This window comes from Tamandua tetradactyla, chromosome 20 (assembly GCF_023851605.1).
Source record: "Tamandua tetradactyla isolate mTamTet1 chromosome 20, mTamTet1.pri, whole genome shotgun sequence".
In the NCBI taxonomy this organism is placed as follows: domain Eukaryota; kingdom Metazoa; phylum Chordata; class Mammalia; order Pilosa; family Myrmecophagidae; genus Tamandua; species Tamandua tetradactyla.
The window spans coordinates 35,258,161-35,277,916 of NC_135346.1; the positions used below are offsets into that span (position 1 = coordinate 35,258,161).

At 41.3% G+C, this 19,756-nt stretch overlaps 1 protein-coding gene across 2 annotated transcripts in view; it reads left to right on the forward strand.

Annotated features, from left to right (window-relative positions):
- Positions 1-19,756, forward strand: part of GALNT10 (polypeptide N-acetylgalactosaminyltransferase 10) — a 239,554-nt gene that overhangs the window by 72,404 nt on the left and 147,394 nt on the right. The window lies entirely within an intron of this gene.

Consider the following 19,756-nt stretch of genomic DNA (forward strand, 5'->3'; position numbering starts at 1 on the left):
CATCTTACTAGGCTCCCAGATGGCCTCACATTTGAAAACTACCAATAGGCACTTCGCAGTCTCTTGGAGTTTTTCTGTTGAGACGTTTTTCAATTTCAATTTTTAATAAGTGTCGACCACCTCCCTCCACTCCCATCAGAGTGAATGTGTTAACATGTGATGAAAGTCTTAAAAAAATGATTCAGCAATTCTCTTTCTGGGGGGTCAGCCTGAGGAAGTAATTAGAAATATAGGCAGTGGAGGATGTTTATTGAGACATATTCTTAAATAATGGGAAATTGGAAGTGATTAAAGGCTCAAGTAAGGGGACATAACACATCCATGTATTAGAATATAATGCACCCTTGAAAGAATTTTCAAAGGACTTTTAATGACAGAAAAAATTTCCCAATACAATGATAAGTGAAGAAAGCTGGTTCCAGACCTACAGTTTAGGTCTTCAGATTTCAGACACATTGTAACAAGATTAAGAAGGGTAACCATGAAATTATTAACAGTGGCTATTTTTAGGTGGTGGGATTGTGGGGGAGTTTTTAAGTTAGATTTTTTATTTTGAGATAACTGTAGACTTGATATGAAATTGGAAGGAAAGATACTAAGAGATCTCTTGTACCCTTTACCCAATTTCCTATAGGGAATTTAATTTTCTTCTTTTTGTTTTTCTCTCTTTTCCTAATAATCTATAGTTGGGGGGGTGGACAGAAAAGACTATAATTTTTTGAAAAAAAATCAATTTATTCATTCACCCCCACCCCCCACCCTTCACTGTACCCCCACAGCCCATTGCCTAGCCTTTTGGTCCATAGTAGATCTTACCACCTTCTGCTAAAATGGTTGACAATTGAATCCTTGCCTATGTATGGGCTTTTTTACAGTGATTTTATGTTGGGTAAGCAGGGCATATCTCCCCCAAAGCATCAGGTTTACTCAAACTATGTAGAAAAGCGAGGAAAGAAACACATTTCTATATAAAACAAAACATCTATATTGTATGGAAAGTAAGATCTGCATGAATAAAGATAAAGCAGTAGACTCTAGAGGAGTGTCCTGCCTGGCTACTCCCAGATGCTCGTGCTGTGAGTATACCATCTCCTCTGCCTTTGGGATGGGGGTGGAGGGTTGCTTTGGCAGAAAAGTTTGAGATGCACTGCTGGTATACATCCAAGAAATGCGTCTTGACTGAATTATGCAGTCTGCCTCTTCTGCTGGCTTCTTGTCCCTGTCTAGCAGGGTGGATATCACAGGGAACACACAGCATTGTAGGAAATCACTGGCAAAGAGAATAACTGGAGTCTCACTCTCCCCAGCTTTAAAAAAAAAATAAAGGTGTAGCTGTTCTCTCACTGCCCTAGGGCCCACATTGCTGGAAAGCACACTACCCTGGGAATGCGGGGCTCTGGATTCGATTCTTGGCTCTGGTTTAACCTCTGCGTGAGTCTGGCATGACCTCTCATCTCCAGGCCTCGTTTTCCTCACTAGCAGAACAAGATGTTCAGATTAGATCATCACTAAAGGCATTTAGCTATAAATGCTGTGGTTCCCGAGGCATGTGATTTTCCCAGATTCCCAAACTCCTTTTACATAGTTGAAAGTGCACACACAATTTGCAAGAATTTTAGCTTCCTTAGAAGTCAGTTTTCACTGATTTGAGTAATTGTCTTTTTTTTCTGTCTCTTTGGTGAGCCTTGTCAATACCTTTCTTCCATCATTAAAAAAGAAAAATGGTTCAAGAGGAAGAAGACCGTAGAAACTGATTAGCAGCATACCACTCTTTTTTTTTTTTTTCTTATCCCCTCCCCTGAAGATTATCTTGGGGATGTCAAAAGCAATTTTCATGGACAGGTCAGTCATTTACAAGAGATGTGTTTACAAACCATGAAATTAACATTTTTGCACAGAGCCAAATGGTAACTTTGGTAGTGAGTTTGCAGCTTGAACAGTCATTAGCAAGGTCAGATGGTATGTGCAATGATACTGTTAGGAAACTCCATCACCAAAGCAAAGTTAGCCAAGTACCTCATGTGGGAGCAGGTTTCTTTCCCTGAGGAGTTCACCATAAAGTCATTACAGATGTTGGGAGCGCCAGTCTGTTGACATTGCAGTCCATCATATGACCACAGTGTTGCAGTGTCACCCACCCATGGTGCTTCAGGCTCTTACGAGCTGACTATGCAAGATCACCCACCCACAAGTGACCGAAGAGGTTCACCAAACAGCATGCAAACCCTTTACCCCTTATGAGAGGGGTGACCACACCTCCAGGCCCTCGCCCAGGCAGTTAAGTACCGAGGTAAGCCTCACATTAGAATTAGGGAATACCAAATGACAGCCTCTAAAGGAAAGAGATGATAGAACAGATAAGTTTAGGCAGACAGCTTGCACATTTCAGTAGCAATTTAAGGCATTCTTAATTTCATAAAGGCAGCAAGAGAATACTGAATTTCATTCAGTAAATTCTATTTAAGGAAATGTGTTGGTGTATAATTTTGGACTTGCATTGCTATTGGCAAAGTTAACTGGTCTAACAGATCAACCCTGAAATGTCAGTGGCATAACATCACAGAGATTTCTTTCTCACTCATGTGAAGTCCAAGTGGTTACACTGTGATGTGGGTCTCCAGAGTATTCTAGGAGGGAGAGGGAAGTTAGGGAGGAGGTGGAATTATTGAGAAGTTACCAGGAAACTTGGTAAAATTCATTTGAGAAAACATAAAGAATCTGAGATGCCTGCCTCTCCAGGCATGTGGAAAGAAAAAGAAAACTCTCGTTTCTCTTTGCTCAAGCCACTGAGAAAGCCTGAATTCTAAATAGAGTAACAAACGTTAGAGAGATCTGCTGCTGCCTGGCTGGGGGCCAGATTTTGCAGAGTGAAGACAAGGAGCGTGAGCATCAGACAGACCTGGACTCAAACCCTGGCTTTACAACTTGCTAAGTATGTGGTCTTGGGCAAATTACGGTCTGAAATTTGGGGATAATAATTGTACCCACCTCTTAAAGTTGTTTGTAGGATGAAATGAGGTAATGCACTGAGAAGGAATTATCCTGGGGACCTGCCTGTAGACTGAGCTGATCATCCATTCACTCAGTTCATTCAGCTAACATTTATTGTGTCTAGTGCTATGCTAGGTGCTGGTGGGCCGGGTGTTTTCATGAGCCAAACCAGATGCTGCCCCTGCCCTCCTGCACCTTATCCTCCAGGCATGGATAAGCATTAACCAAATAACAGCTCTATACAAAGGTCTGCTTGATAATTTAGTGGTCTGATAGTTGGAACTTGTACTGTGTTTGCCAGAAGCCTAGACTGTGAAGAGGTCAGCGAAGACTTCCCAGAGAAACAGCATGTCATCCAAGCTGAAATGTGAACTCAATTTGGTGGAATTGGTAATGGGATGTAACAAGTGTTATAGATAGAGGAAGTAGCATGTGCAAGGGCCCCATGCTAGGGCAAGCATTTGGCGAAATGGCTGGAGCGCTGAGAGCAAGTGGGGGTATGATGTAGGATGAGCTGGAGAGGCAGGCAGAGGCTAGGCCATTTAGAACCTTATCAGCCTGTTAAAGGACTTGGTTTCATCTTAAAAGCAGTGGAAAGCCACTGAAGGTTTTAAACAGGGGCTTAAAAATTATTAAGCTGGATAAATGTTAGTTATTATAGTTCATTTCTGGGAACTTTTCTACTACATCCCAACATTATGGCTCTCTTCCTGGATTCTCTGAATACATCATTTTAAACATACATACACGCAATCCTATTGATCCATTTGGTGCTCTGAAGCAGGATCTGTAATATGCCAGAGCTAACTGGTCTATTATGATGTGCTTTCTCCTCTCTGTGATATTGGGAAGACACTAACAGCAACCAGGACAGAAAGGTGAGACTATCAGAACTGGGGCCTGGTCTTTCTCCTGCCAAAACCCAAAGCTTCTTATCCCAAAGCTAGGCAGCTTGGCTCAAGATCCTGGTGGAAATAAGTGGTCCCAACTTTCAGAACATATTTAACTCATCCATGCGTGACTACGCATAATAGATCTCTGTGAATTATCTGGGTCAAAATTGCAGCCCCTAGAAACTCTACTGCCTAACAAAAACCTATATTTCACATCTTTCAACTTTGCTCTGTCTGTTTCCCCTGGTGAATCATGAAGTTGGAACAGTATGGTATTTACTCCTTGGATCAAACTTTTATCTAGCTCCAGGCTAGTTGTGTGACTGGAAACCAGTTATAGAGTTAACCGAACTTGCCATCATTCTGCTGGAGATGGGCCAGATCACAGTGGGTATTTGACAGAATAATTCATGGGTGTAAGGTTTAGGAGGCGAAAGAGAGAAGAGGCAGACCAAAAACCTTAGAGTGAGCAAGTTTATTCCTGCACTCCCAGGCAGAGCTCACAGAACTCCAGGTAGGGAGTTGTGAGCTCGCCGCTGGGTCCTGGTGCGGGCAGTTTTTAAGCAAAGGGGTTAGGTGATGTCTAGAATGGGCGACACATTTTACACAGCTCAAGTCATGGTGACCATCCCTGTTCCCCCGACCTAACAATGGGCAGAGCGACTTTCCAGCTCCTCCTCTGACCTGGTCATGGGTGACCAAGTTCAGAAGATGGTAATGACTGCTTCCATGGCCCTTCATGGTCATAGAATGCTGCATTCTCCTTGAGAAAGTGGCCTGGGTAGTGGTTGTCCTCCCTCTTTTTCAGATGAAGAAACTGAGGTCTGGTCATTAAGTGCTGTGGCCAGCACCACATGTGATCACTGGAACACCAAATGACCAGTCAGAACAAACCTACTTGGTGCAGCTTTTATTGCTCACTCCTTATGCCTTTGAGAGAGAGAGAGAGAGAGAGGGGATGATGTAGACTAGTGACATGATTGAAGAAACAATAGCCTGGAAAATATTTAAATCCTGTAAAGTGGAGTGGGCTGTTTTTAGAGCAAATAGTACTTAGTGTAGGGTTTAACAGTAGAGTCATGGATTTCTTCAGATGATTTCATTGCCATCAGGGTTTCCAAATCAAAGAGCACTTGTATGTGTGGGTGTGTCTGTCTCTATTGTACATACCATCTGGCAAAGAGGCTGGAGTTAGCGTGTCTATAAATGTTGTGTCCTTTGAACCCTAATATATTCAAACAGTGATCCAGTAAGTGCCTCATTTCCAGTCATCGGTGACCCCTTCAGGAAACTAAAACACACACTGAGAGAGGAGAGGAGGAAAGGCAGAAGTATCTTGCTCAGATTCAGGTCGACCGAGAGAGCATGTTTCTTAGAAAATGAGCCCTTTGCAGTACAAAAGACTGGGAGGCTTCCCGTACCCTCGCCTCCTTCCTGTGTAATTTTTAAAAGCATGAAAAATGAAATGAGACCCTTCATGTGTGAGGCAGCTATTTTCTCAGTCTTATGCATTCTTTTTGAATAACCCGAATAATACAACTTATAATGATTCCTTGCCTGGCGGGGTATTCTGCCTTCTGACTGATAATTGAAATTTCTTGGCAAGTCAACGCCATCTACAACAAGCCTCTTTCCCACCCCAGCTCCAGGTGGTCCCTCTTTGGCAGTCTTCCTTTACCCACACCTGCCTCCATGGCTGCCTAACTGTAATACTTAAAGCATTGTGCCGAGAAATCCTCCTGTGGTAGTTAGATTCAGGTGTCAGCTCGGCCAGGTGAACGTGCCTAGTTCTATTGCTGTGAACATGAGCCAATGGCATATGAACCTTATCTGTTGCCGATTACATCTGCAGTCGGCTAAGAGGCATGCCTGCTGCAATGAATGATGTTTAATTTAATTGGCTGGATGCTTAAATGAGAGAGCTTAACGTAGCACAACCCAAGCAGCTCAGCATACCTCATCTCAGCACTCACAGCTCAGCCCAGGCCTTTGGAGATGCAGAAGGGAATCACTCCAGGGAAAGTTGTTGGAACCCAGAGGCCTGGAAGGAAGGCCAACAGAGATCACCCTGTACCTTCCCATGTAAGAAAGAGCCTCAGTTGAAAGTTAGCTGCCTTTCCTCTGAAGAACTGTGTTAACTAAATGAATCCCCTTTTATTGAAAGCCAGTCCGTCTCTGGTGTGTTGTATTCTGGCAGCTAGCAAACTAGAACACCTCCTCAACTTTCTTGCTTCTCCCATGTGGTATGGGCAGGATGAGCACACATCCAGAGGGAGCCTCACCAATGTGATTAATTAAAGTAAATAGAGGAGTGATCCACAGTGGCTTAAACTCCCAACTCATGTAACCGAGGCCACAACAGGGAGTCTGCGCTACTGCTGACAAGTTGTGGGATTAATATCTTCACAGATCTGTGCCCTTCTCTTATGCTCTGAGTCTACTTCAAGAGCCTTCAGAAGGAGCTGGGTTGTTGAATACAGGGGGAGGGAAACTGGTAAGCATCTGCCAGGGTTACATGGATGTTCTAAACAGGATGTGGGCAGAATAATGGGCACACATTGATGCCAAAGGCTTAGGAGTCAAGGGCACTCACCAGCTTTAAGAACTTAAGCAAGCCCTTCCTGAGCAGAGCAGTTGGGTGAACCAGCATTGGGTTAGCCAGTCTCCTCACTTACAAAACATGGATGACAGTAACAGAGCTGCCTTCTAGGCTTGTGAAGCTAATGCCAGCAAAGTGCCTAGCACAAAGCCTGGCACATAGTGAGCCCAATAGATGTTAGTCCTCCCACTTAGAGTTAGATCCAGAGGAGAAGGCAGATTGGAAAGAGTACTGCAGATGGGGAAGGCCAGGAGAATGACCAAGGCCCAGGAGGCAGGCAGGCAGGTTGAGGTTTAGGGTAAAGGGCCTGTGAACTGGGAGAGAGTAGGGAGGTTGGTACTGCAGACAGAGCAGAACCAAAGCAGAGAGGAGGATCTGCCGTAGCTGAGGAGGTGGATGTGTTTGCCCCTTCTTGGTTCAAGTTTGAGCTCCCATCCAGTGACCCTGATCCCTTGCTGAGCATGCAGTTTTGCAGCTGCTCTTCCTAACTTGAACACTGGTCAGTTGAGAACTTGATTCTGGTAGTTTCTCCAGGACATGAAACAAAGACCATCAGGAAATAGGATCACATGAGCTGAAATCTTCCTGCTCACCAAGTGAGATCAGCAGGTGCCTAAAAGTTTGGCTTCTGAAGCTGTACATAGATCTTAGGGGAGAATTTATAACTGGTAGGAACATTTGTAACTGTTACAAGCTATGAAGGGAGAGAGAAATGCCAGAAACCTAGTGTCCAGTCAAGAGCCCTGGACCTGACTGAATAATCTCAGACACCAGGGCTCAGTTTCCTTGTGTTAAAATGGAGCTGGATTAGAGAACGCAACCTTCTACCCTGACTTTCCGTGGGTCAAAGCACTTTTAGCAGTAGTAGTCCTTTTTTTTTTTAATTTTTATTTTAAATACAGCACATCATGTTCTACATGATTTCATTTAATCCAACAGCCTGATGAGATGGGCAGGGAAGAGAAAGGATTGTTAGACCCATTTCCAGATGAGGAAGTGGAAGTCCAGGCTATACAGTTAATTAGTATATATCACTCCACTGTACCATGTTGTCTAGCCAGCCAGGAGGGGCACCCTGTGGATCCTGAAGAAAGAGCAGCACAGAAGGAAAGGAGGGGAGGAAAGGTGGTACTGATGCTGTTTGGGTGATTGATCACTGCCACTCCATTCCCTCTACTTCTCCAACTCTCCTTTTGCTCACCTGAGACTGAGACAGTGCCTGTGACCCCATGTGATAAATCATCTGCTTGGCCTGCTTGGAGATATTGTTGTTGGTTATCTAAATGTTGGGAATCAGCATAGAGAATTTCTGGGCAGAGCGTCTTGGCTGATATGGTAGACAGAATGATGGCCCTTCAAAGATGTCCATGTCCTAATCCCTGGAACCTATAAATATGTTGCCTTACAGGGCAAAAAAGGACTTTGCAGATGTGATTAAAGAGCTTCTGCTGGGGAGATTATCTTGGACTACCCAGATGAGCTCAGTGTAATTCAAATCTCTCTCTCTGGCTACATCTACTCCGCCTCTATCATTAAATTTCCTTCTCTTTGACCTTCTTGCCCCCCTCTTGAAAGGATGCCACTGTGTCATGGTCAGGTTCATGTTTCAACTTGGCCAGGTGGTGGTACCTGTTTATCTGGTTGGGCAAGTGCTGACCTGTCTTTTGCTGTGACATTTCATAGATTTAAATCATGATCACACTGGCTGCATCCACAGATAATTCCATTTGTAATCAGCCAAGGGGAATGTCTTCTTTAATGAGTAACACTTACTCTAATCACTGGGAGCCTTTTAAGGAGGATTCAGAAGAGACAGACTCTCTTCCTGCTTCGGCTGACAAGCCTCTCCTGTGGAGCTTGTCCAGACCCTCCATAGAAATTGTCAGCTTCACAGCCTGCCCTGCAGATTTTGGACTCTGTGTTCCCACAGTGATGTGAGACACTTTTATAAATTTTGTATTTATGAATATTTCCTATTGATTCTGTTTCTCTAGAGAACCCTGACTAATAAACACTGTGTTTGTGGTAATTTGTTACAGCAGCAATAGGAAACTAATATAGCTCGTATTGCATAGAATTAGTTGGTAATCAGAGCCATTGCTGGAGGTGAGAGGGAGGGAGAGGAAGGATGAAAACCAGTAGGTTTGATGAAAGCCCAGGATATCAGAACTTTGCTGATTTGTACTATGATCCAGGGCAAGTCACTTCCCTTCTCTGAGCCCTGGTTTTAACTCATTTGGAAATTTAAGGGGTTATACATGAGTAGTTAGGGAGTGGTAAGGAGAAAAGACAAATTCTAGAAAAAATACTCATGAAGCTGTTAATATTGGTTATCTCAAAGGAATGGAATTAAGGATTGGAAGAGAGATTTTCATTGGATACCCTTTGACTGTTTGGATCTTTCACCATGTACTTTTATTATTTTTGTAATTACAAATCAAATTATAGGGTTTGTCTTTTTTAAAATACAATGAAGAATGTGGATTAAATCTGTGACTTCAATTTTTTTTAAGGAGTGGAATAATTTTCACATAATCTTACTTGAAAGGCTAATTAATATATAGCAAGGAAGAATTTGGAGTGCCTCTTGCTGAGTCTTCCCCTCCCCAACTCCCAGTTGCAGCCTTGTTAAGGGATCCGTTGCATATGTAGTTGGAAAATAATGCATGTCAAAGATTTCTCTCAGGCCTTTCCGCTTCTCCAATTCTGTGCTTCCTGTCCATTTAACACAGGAAGCTGAGATGTCCTAGCCCTGTGGCACAAGTGAACAAGCAGTACAAGCAGCTCTTTACACTGGCAAAGCTGCGAATTCCCCCTGGCCCTTTGGAGAGTCAGCGTGTTATGAGCAGTGCACAGAGTGAGTGTCATTCAGATACCAGGGGACAGGAAACAGGTCACCTTTGGATTGCTTTTCCTGGTCACAATGGTATAGAAGTGTTAAATGGTGGATTTTACAACTGTTCCAAGTGAAACTGAACCTGGAGCTTTGATAGGACAGGAAGCTAAAGGGACAGTGAAATGGTAGGAAACAGTAGGAGACCCATTCACCTTGGGAAAATGTGACTATGAACATAGACCCTCTGCTTACTTAACTGTGATCTTGGGAAGTTGTTTAGCTACTCTGAGTCTCTTTCTAATCTGCAAAAAGGAGAAACACTAGTGCCTACTTCCTAAGATTTTTGAAAGGATTAATTGAGATCGAAAGTCTAAATGTTTGGCAGGGGACCTTGCACATAGGTGCTCGATGAACATTGCTTATACTCATTATTATCATCATCACCAGACTCCTGGGCAAGTCAAAGACGGCCTTGCACCCTCTTCTAGTATATTCTTGGTTTACTATGTTCCTCTAGCTCAGAAATTGCAAAATGGAGACCTGCTAAGCAAAAATCTTGCCTGTAATTATGTTTGTTTATCCTGTATAATATTTTTAAATCAAGAAATATTTCCTAGAAATCAGAATTTTCTAATTTCTCTCTGAAAACTTAACATCCACCTGCTCTGGCCCTCAGAGGTGGGATAGCAGTAGCACTCCCTGCCCTCTACGTGATGAGGAAGGCATGCATTTACCTTCTCATCAGTCTTCTGCCCTCCATATTGTCTTATAACTTGGCCAACCCCATTCACACTGAGTTTACAGATTCTGGACTAGAAGGTTTCAGGAATTCTGTGCCCTTATTATGACTCTGCCATTAGCCCGTTCCATGACAGTAAATTTACTTCTTTCTTACATTTCCACATTGCCAACTACAAAATGAGTGAGATGACCACCCAATTTTGGCTTTCTTTGGGTCTTCTCGTTCCATAAACATTTACTTTACCCCTCCTATTTCCAGGAATTCTAACAAGCACTTGGGAAAATTCAGAGATATATAAGAATGGGCCAGGCCCAGAAATGTTTTACAGCAGAACTGCTCAAGGTATAGTCTGAAGACTGGTTCCAGTTCACGATGAGATAAATACAAATTAAGAATAAACATTTAGAAACTTTTTAATAATTTGACATTGCCATGACAGCCAAGTGCGTGCACAGTGGACTCATCTCATTGAGTAGATATAGATCAGTTCACATGTTGTTAAACTCATGTGGTGAATTGCTTGTGAGCTGTGTACTCTTTCCAGTTACTATCTCCATAAGAAACTGCTCCAAAACTCAGTGTTTTAAAACAACTGTCCTTTATTTGCTCTCAAATCTTCAGTTTGAGCAGGGATGGCCAGAACAGTTCCTCTCTGTTCCACATAGTACCTGCTTGGGTGCCTGAGCAGTGGCCAAAGGAGCCATTTTCAAGGTGGTTCATTCATGTGGCTAAGTAGGTACTGGCTGCTGGCTCCTTTCTAGGTTGGCCTTTCCAAAGGGGGCTGCCTCGTAGCATGGTGGCTGGATCCAAAAGCAAGAGTCCCAAGAGAGTTAGACAGAAGTGCATGGCGTTTTTATGATCAAAAGTCACATTGCATCTTTATGCCCAAATCTGTTGTTTGAGGTTGTCACAAAGGTCCACCCAAGTTCAAAGGTAAGGGGCATATATTCCACCTCCTGATGATGGTGTGGAAAGGTTCTAGAAGAGCATGTGGAGCAAGAGATTTTGTTGCAGCTGGCTTTGGAAAATATTATCTGTCATATTATTCAAATGTTCTATTCATTTTCTATTGCCATGTAACAAATTACCACAAACTTGGTGACTTAACATACTTTTATTAGCTAAGAATTCTCTAGGTCATGAATCCAAGCAGACTTGACCAGATTCTTTACTTAGGGTCTTATGTTTTAATTTCTCTTGGGTAAATACTAGGAGTAAGAAATGATAGATTATAAGGTGAGTGCATGTTTGACTTTTTAAGAAATTACCAAACTGTTTTCCAAAATGGCCATACCATTTTGCATTCCCACCAGCAAGGTATGAAAGTACCATTTGCTCCACATGTTCACTGATTTGTTATTATAGTTTTGTAAATGTTTGTGTGTGTGTGTGTCTGTTTACTACAGCGATGCTGACGGGTATGTAGTGGTGTCTTGCTGTAGTTTTAATTTGCATTTCCCTTAATGACTAATGACGTTGAGTGTCTTTTTGGTTGTTCAAATGCCATGTGTATATATCTTTTTTGGTGAAATGTCTGTTCAAATATTTTGTTAATTTTTTTATGGGAGTGTTCACCTTCTTATTGTTAAGTTGTAAGAGCTCTTTATGCATTCTGCATATAAATTCTTTATCTAACACAAGCCTTTGGTTGTCATGAATTCCAACTTATCCATTTTTTATGCTGCTTTTGTCCTATTTAAGAAACTTTTTCCTAAACCAAGGATATTTATACACATTTTATAGTTTTGGCTCTTACATTTAGGTCTATGATCGATTTAGAGTTAATTTTTTTGTTTATGGTGTGAAGTTCATTTATTATGTTTGTTTGGCATGTGGATATTTAATTATTCCAGCACCGTTTATTGAAAAGTTTATCCTTTCCCCATTGAATTTTGAATTGCCATATTAGCAGTGTTTTGTAGTTTTCAGTGTACTGGTCTTGCACATTTTTGTTAAAAATGCCCCTTAAGTGTTTCATATATTTGATGTCATCGTACATGCTCTTTTAAAATTTCAGTTTCAGGTATTTCATCGCTGTTGTTTAGAAACACAGTTGACTTTTGGATGTTGACATTTTATCCTGTGACACTGCTAGACTCACCCAATATAGATGTTCTAGTCCTAATTGCTTTTTTATAGGATTTTCTGCATAGATAATCTTGTCATGGACAGACATCATCATCATCATTATTATTATTATTATTATTATTATTATTATTATGCATTGGGCAGACACCAGGAAGAGCAGATATTATTTTGATTTCCGTTTTATACCCAAAGAAATGAAGACCTAAAAAGACAAGATAACCTCTTTAGTACCCCATTCCCAGTAAATGCAGAGCCACGGGTCTGAGACCTGGGTCTTCTGGGTGTGACTTCTAAAGTCTTCTCCACCATACCAAGATGCTTCTCACTTTTTCAAACCTAAGTAGAAGAATCTTGTATCTTTAAGATTAGATTTGCATGGCTTACACAAGTACAAGCTTCTTTTTCTCTTACTTAAAAGTCTGGAGGTTTATGGTCCAGGGCTGGTATGGCAGTTCTGCTCCATAAAGTCCTCAGGTACCTGTGCTCCTTCACACTAACGGCTCTACCTCATGGTCTAATTTGGTAGTATTTGCCTTGTAGGTATTAAGATAGAGGAAAGGATGACTAGGAGGGGCAAAGGAGGCACACCAGTAGTTTCTTTTAGCTTGATTCCATGAGGCAGCCATATAACACCTCCATTCACATTTCAACAGGCAGAACCTAGTCATACCGCCACCTCTAGCTGCAACAATGCCTAGGGTATATCATCTTTATTCTGGGCAGTCATAGTCCCAGCTACAATTTCTATTAGTGGGGAAGAATGGGAGAGCAGTTCCTGGGGGACATATAGCCATTTTTGTCACAAATCTTAAGGAAACAGTTTAAAAATAAAGGAAGGAAGAAAGTGGAAGAGATCAAAATCTGTTCGTTCTTTTAGAGTTCATTTTAGAATCAGGTGAGCCAGCTCTGTTTACAGTTTATATAGCTTATCAAGTTGACCTGAAGCCATTTAGTCACAGGATAAAGTTGATCCTCAGAATCCCTTTATGGTATTAAATATTTGCAACTATATTACATACGTCTAGTTTGGTATGGGTTACAGTTCCACAATTTTAGGTTTTTCCTTCCGGCTGTTCCAAGACACTGGTGACTAAAAGAAATATCAATATAAGAAATAATTCAGGAGTCATACTTATTTGTTAAATCCTGTCTTCTCTTCTATAACGCCACTTTCTCCTTTGATCTTTATTTAATTATTTATTTTTATTGATATATATTATATATTCACATACCATGTAATCATCCACAGTGTACAATCAGTGGTTCATAATATCATCATATAGCTATGCATTTATCATCACAATTGACTTCTTTTTTTTCTTTTTTTGTGAAAAATAAATCTAAAAAAGCAATAAATTTCAAAGCACATTGCAACAATTAGTTTTAGAACAGATTTCAAAGTTTGGTATGGATTACACTTCTACAATTTTAGGCTTTTACTTCCAGCTGCTCTAAGATACTGGAGACCAAAAGAAATATCAATGTAATGATTCAGCAATCATACTCCTTTGTTAAACCGTACCTTTTCTGCATAACTCCACCATTGCCTTTGATCTTTCTCCCACTCTTAAGGGTATTTGGGCTATGCCCATTCTAACTTTTTTATGTTGGAAGGAGCTGTCAATAATGTGGGACAAGGGGATGGAACTAGTTGATGTTCTGGAGAGGCTTGCCCTCTACATTTCAAGACTTATCTGGTCAGGGAACCCATCTGGAAGTTGTAGGTTTCTGAAAAATTACACTAGTGCATGAAACCTTTGTAGAATCTTATTAACACCCTAGATGTTCTTTAGGTTGGCAGGAATGGTTTTGGTTGGGGTTTGGCAAGTTATGATAGATAGCATTGTCTAATGAAGTAGGCATAAGAGTGACCTCCAGTGTAGCCTCTCAACTCTGTTTGAACTCTCTCAGCCACTGAATACTTATTTGTTACACTTCTTTCCCCCCTTTTGGTCAGGATGGCATTGTTGATTCCACAGTGCCAAGGCCAGGCTCATCCCTGGGAGTCATCTCTCACGCCACCAGGGAGACTTTCACCCTTGGATGTTATGTCCTCTGCAGGCAAGAAGACAGTGGTTTCACTTGCAGAGTTGGGCTTAGAGAGACAAAGGGCACAAGAGCAACAAAAAAGGTCCCTGGAAGTGACTTGTGGGCATACCTATAGGTAGGCTGAGCTTCTCTGCTTAACAAGAGCAAGCCTCAAGATCAAAGGCTTGGCCTATGCTTTGGGTGTCCCTAAAGTTGGACACAGTATCAGGGGTTTCCCCAGTGGTAAAGTTTGATAGTTCCATAATTTTTCTCCCATCCCTCAAGGGACTTTGCCAGTACTTTTTGATTATCTGCTTAATATACTCTGGTATATATCCAGGTATTACATTTAGCCGTACAGAATTAAAGGCCTTCATTGTTACTCCAGGCTCCCTATGTTTGAATTGCTTAAATGATCTATCCAGAGAGGTTAAGTTAGATTATGTGCTGCAGCAAATTAGGTTCTGGACAAAATAAACCTTTCTTACTTTGGTCTCAAAGAGTTATGATTTCTTTTTGATCATGTGTCACTGAATTTCTGACGGTTAAATATATTTATGATACAAATCGACTAGATGTGGTTTCCTTAAATAAAGAGCATCCCTTGCTTTCAATGGACAGTATTAAAACTTGAAAGTTTCATGTGATAAAACAAATGCCAGGCTGGGTGAGGGGGATTGGGGCTCATTCCCCAGGTCGGCACCACCTGCATGCTGACACTGTGGGGTAAAAACCTTAAAGGTGAACCTTCACTCAAGTGGTCAACTTCTCAGGCTGCAATTCTTGACTGCAGATCTACAGGGCCCCTGTGACCCTACAAACAAAAACATCTGAGCCTGCCCATCCCCACTTCTGTCCTGCCAGCCCAAGCCAGCATCATCTTTCCCTACACCAGTGTGACAGCCTCTTCCCTGGGCTCCACATTTCCTCTTGACCTCCTAATCCTTTCTCTACCTTGTTGCAATAAAGCTTTCCAAATGCAACCTGATTTTTGTTGCCACCTCCTTTCATAAACACTTGAATTTGCAAGTGCTCCTGGGGAAAAGTCAAAATCCTTATCCTTGCACACTTCTCATACACCCCCTTCCATCCCTGTGTACCACACTCACTGCTCTTTGTTCAGTTAACTCCCACATTTCATGCTTGCCCAGACATGGGGTTTTCACAAGCCCTTACTTTTAGCTTTATCTGGAATTTTCTATCCTCCTCTCTCTGATGGATTAACTCCTAATCATGCGCCATCCATTTCTTCAGGGAAGTCTTTCCTGACCTGTCTGACTGGGTCATATCCCCTTGGAGGATCTCTCTTTGTACCATGTACCTCTCTTTTATGCACATAACACTGTTTCTATTTTAACTGATTTGTGGTTCTGGATTAAAGCCTATATTCCCATCTATCACATTACATAAACTCTGTGAGAGCAGGAGCCTAGCCTGTCTTGCTCACCTGTGTATCCTCAGCACCTAGCACAGAGCCTGGCATGTATTCATGAAATACTGAAGTGGGTGGATGGATAGACGGATGTATGGATGGATGGACGGACAGATGGATGGACGGATGGATGGATGGATGAGTGCCACCTATATGAACATTATCATCAGTTTTTTTGTTTGTTTTCTTTTGTTTTCCAGTGCCAAAACACTTGGGAACTTCCTCTGAAGAAAATGGTAGAATTTGCAATCATTCTTTTAGAATGGAAAGGAGAATTTACCAAGGCCTCTATCTGCCCATTAGATGATAGACATCCCTAAAATTCTTGGGTTTTTTTTTTCTGCCTGCTGTATTTTAAAGAGATTTTACACCCTCAGTAGCAAATGATCTTTTTTAGAGTCCTGTATAGAAAACAGCAATGAATTGGATGGGTGGGGTGGTAGGGTTCTCCTATTGGAAGCGCATGATCTGCCTTTTTAAAATGATGGCTCCACTCTACAACTGACCTGGTGCTCTCACAGAATGGAAGTCTGTCTAGATTCCAGATTCCAACATCCTGGTGTTGAGTTTTTAGAGTGGGGAAAATTGTCTTGGGCCAATTGCTGGGTGGAATAGCAGGATGATGCTGATGTGGACCAAATAGACTTAGTGAGTTTCGTGGTTGCTGAGTTATAGTATCTCCTTCCATTGATAAATGCTGCTTGTTAGGTTTGATTGTTTTCTCATACAGCTTGGTCCTGGTTGTAGTAAAAGATAGGTTTTCTCAAAGTAGCAATATTCTAGATAGAGAGACTGAGATCAGGCTGATCTAGATGAGGCTAGATCAGCCTCATTTAAGTCTTACTTGTTGGCTGGCCAGTGACATTCCCTCTTGTGCTAGAGTGTGGGCCTCAGCCTACAAGGAGGGATATTTCCTCTGAATGAAAACCAAGTTGTCTTTCTCCCTTCATCTCTCACAGGAAGAGGATTCTGATATGAATTGAAAGCAGATAGGCAGTAATATATTTTATTGCTGGAACTCTGCTCCAATTTGTTCCTAGCTCAAAGACCTGTGGCTCCTAACTGCCAAGAGCTTAGATGCAAAGATCCTGAGTCTGGTCCATTTTCCCTTCATGTCTCATTGCTCATGACTCTCTTTTGCATCTCAGTCACTCTAGCCAAACCAGGCTCCTTGCCATTGAGTAGTTATGTCCCTCACTCTCTAGTCTCCATTTTCTTTGCACACCCTTCTCTGTACTTTGATCCCTTCCTCCCTGGTGCTACTAGTAAAAATCCTAACTATCCTTTTTAGGCTACTCTGCTTCTAAGGGAGCCTTCTCTGATCGTTAGAATTTAATATTTATCTCCTATAAATACCTAAAGAATTTATTTATACAACTTTCATGACATTTATGTACAGTGTTGTGTGTTTTCTGATTTCTTATATATCTGTCTCATATCCATGCTATTTTTGAGCCCAGAAATGGTCTTATTTGTCTTTGTCTCCCCCACAGTTCTTTGGGCATAATAGGCCCTCAATAATCACTTGTTATATGAATGAATACATAAATAAAAGTAATCCAGCTGATGTCCTCGAAACTCATGTATTCAGAGTATACTTATTCAATCATCCAAACTTCTTTGCTTAAAATAACCTTATACTTTTGGCTAAAATAAAACCCTACCTGATCTTTGAAATATAACGTTGAAAATAACCTTGAAGAGAATGCTTTGCTTTGTCTGTGTGTGTGTGTGTTTGTGTGTGTTTGAAGCTCATTAGAATAATCTACTTAACAGATAAAGAAACGTTTGTTATTACATACAGTCATTTAAACCTCAAAGCAAAATCATTCCAGTACCTTAATAAGGTTAGTTGAGGGGAAGGCGGGATGAAACATCCTAATATTTGCAGCAGAATCTGGTCTGCAGTACATCTCAGACCATGGGCGAAACATAACCTGCTCAGTTTAAATTCCAACATTGCCGTTTTGGGGCCTACAGCCCTTCTTTCCATTATTTTGAAGACCCTAGCCAGTTCAGCCAGAGATGCAAGTGTCCTCTCTGAGCTGACTTTGCAGAGTTTGCAGTCTTGGGATTAGAGTGTGCACTTTAATAAATCTTTCTTCATGGGCAGAATACAGTTGGCTTGCTTCACCACATTTCCTCCTCCCTCTAACTGGTGCCAGGCACACTTAAATAGTGATTAAACAAAAGGTTAAAATTCCATTTCTGAGTGTGGGTATGTGGCTGTTTGAACACTGATCAATTCTTTTAGTGGAGTGTTAAGTAAAAGCACGCAGATTTTTTGAGCAGCCAGTCAAAATCCATTTCCAATTTCTAGTTTAATGTGATTTCCACGTTAATTCCACCACCCTTCTCCACAAATTCTCCCTCACTTTTCTTGCCATCCTCCTTCCCAACCCCTTTGCTTGCTGTAACAAAAGGACATCTGGAAACCAAGGAGAAGAAAAGTAGCAAAAGATGGGTGCTGAAGGAATATAATGACAGCATTTATAGACACATCTTTGAATCTGTAAAATTAAAGAAATTTCAAGTTACCTCTGGATTGAAAACCTAAGACTTGCCTTTTTACATAGTGATTGCTATTGCATTGGAATTGCTGTCTTTTGAAAAGTATAGTTCATGCCTTTCTTGTTGGTAAAGGTCTTGGGACATTCGTTTCTATTGTAGGAACTTTTTTTTCACTGAATTTCCAAATGGGCTTGTGACCTCCTGTTCAACTCTCCTCTTGGGAAACTCTCTAAATCCTGTTATAAGCAATGGCCAGTTTAATTGGATCAGGTGTTAAATAGATTGCCTCTGCAGGACCCACAGTTTTATTATTAGATTCCCATTCCCTCCTTTTCCCCCAAAACATGGCAACCAGAAATACTGGAACACAATGAAAGGACCTAATTTTTTACCAGGTACTGGCTAAACACTTTGTATGATTTAGTTTGTTTTGTCTTCCCAGTGACTCCCAGGAGTAGGCACTGTTATTCTGTTGTTTTCCCTATTTATCTGTCCGAAACTGGGTGCACCTGCCTGTTAAATGCAACCTAGATTTGTCTGACTCTGAAGCCAGAATGCTCTTAGACTGCCTACTCCATTGATGAGCGATCATTCATTCATTCACCTGATACTTATTGAGGAACTGAGATGAGCCAGGTATTGACCTAGGAATTCAGTGATACACTAAAGCAGACATGTCCCTGCTTTCAAGAAGCTCACAGTCTGTCCAAGGGAGAGAGCAATTGGTTCTGCCTTGGTCTTTGGTCTGACAAACTATGGGATTTTGGACAAGTTTTATCTACTTCTTTGGCCTCAGATTCTGTAAAAATGAGGTAGCTAGATTTAGACTGTTGGTTTTCCAATTTTATAAATCAGAATCACATTGAGAATTTATTTAAAAACACATCCTCCAATATTAAAATTTGAAATATAGGGCGGGCCATGGTCGCTCAGCAGGCAGAGTTCTCACCTGCCATGCCCAAGACCCAGGTTCGATTTCTGGTGCAGGGCCATGCAAAAAAAAAAAAAAAAAAAAATTAAAGTCTGTAATATTCCAAAAAAAACACATCCTCCTGGGCTTTTGTCTCCAGATGCTTTGATACTTGGAGTGTGGCCCAGCAATTTGCAGCTTAATGAGGGCCCAGGTACCCAGGAAGGTCCTCTTTAAGAGAGACTCAACTGGCTGCAAGTACTATTAACATCTCCGTGGGGTCTGTCCTGTGCCTCTATCCCCAGTCTCTGGCACAGTGTGGATGTCAATAAACATTCATTGATTGATCTTTGAATGGTCTGGGATTTCTTAATCTACATTGTCTTTAAGGATTTGGTAGATGGACCACAGAGACTCCTGAACCACCAGAAATTGAAACCCAATTTTTGTTTAGGTTTGTGGGTAGGAGTCTAAGGGCCCTTTGGGCTCTGAATATGCTATGATTTTAGGATTTAAACCAGCTTTTTTTCCTTCTCTCTATCGAAAGCACATACCTATTATTGGATACCTTTTTAATCTATATAATTTAAGTCCTATGTCAAGGTGATTTGGTAAGAAGATGCCAATTTATAATACATTCTCAAAATCTAAAGGAATTTATCATCTATGTGTAAATTCTGAGAGTGCTCAGGATATACTGTTTATGATTTTCTGAGTTCATCTGAA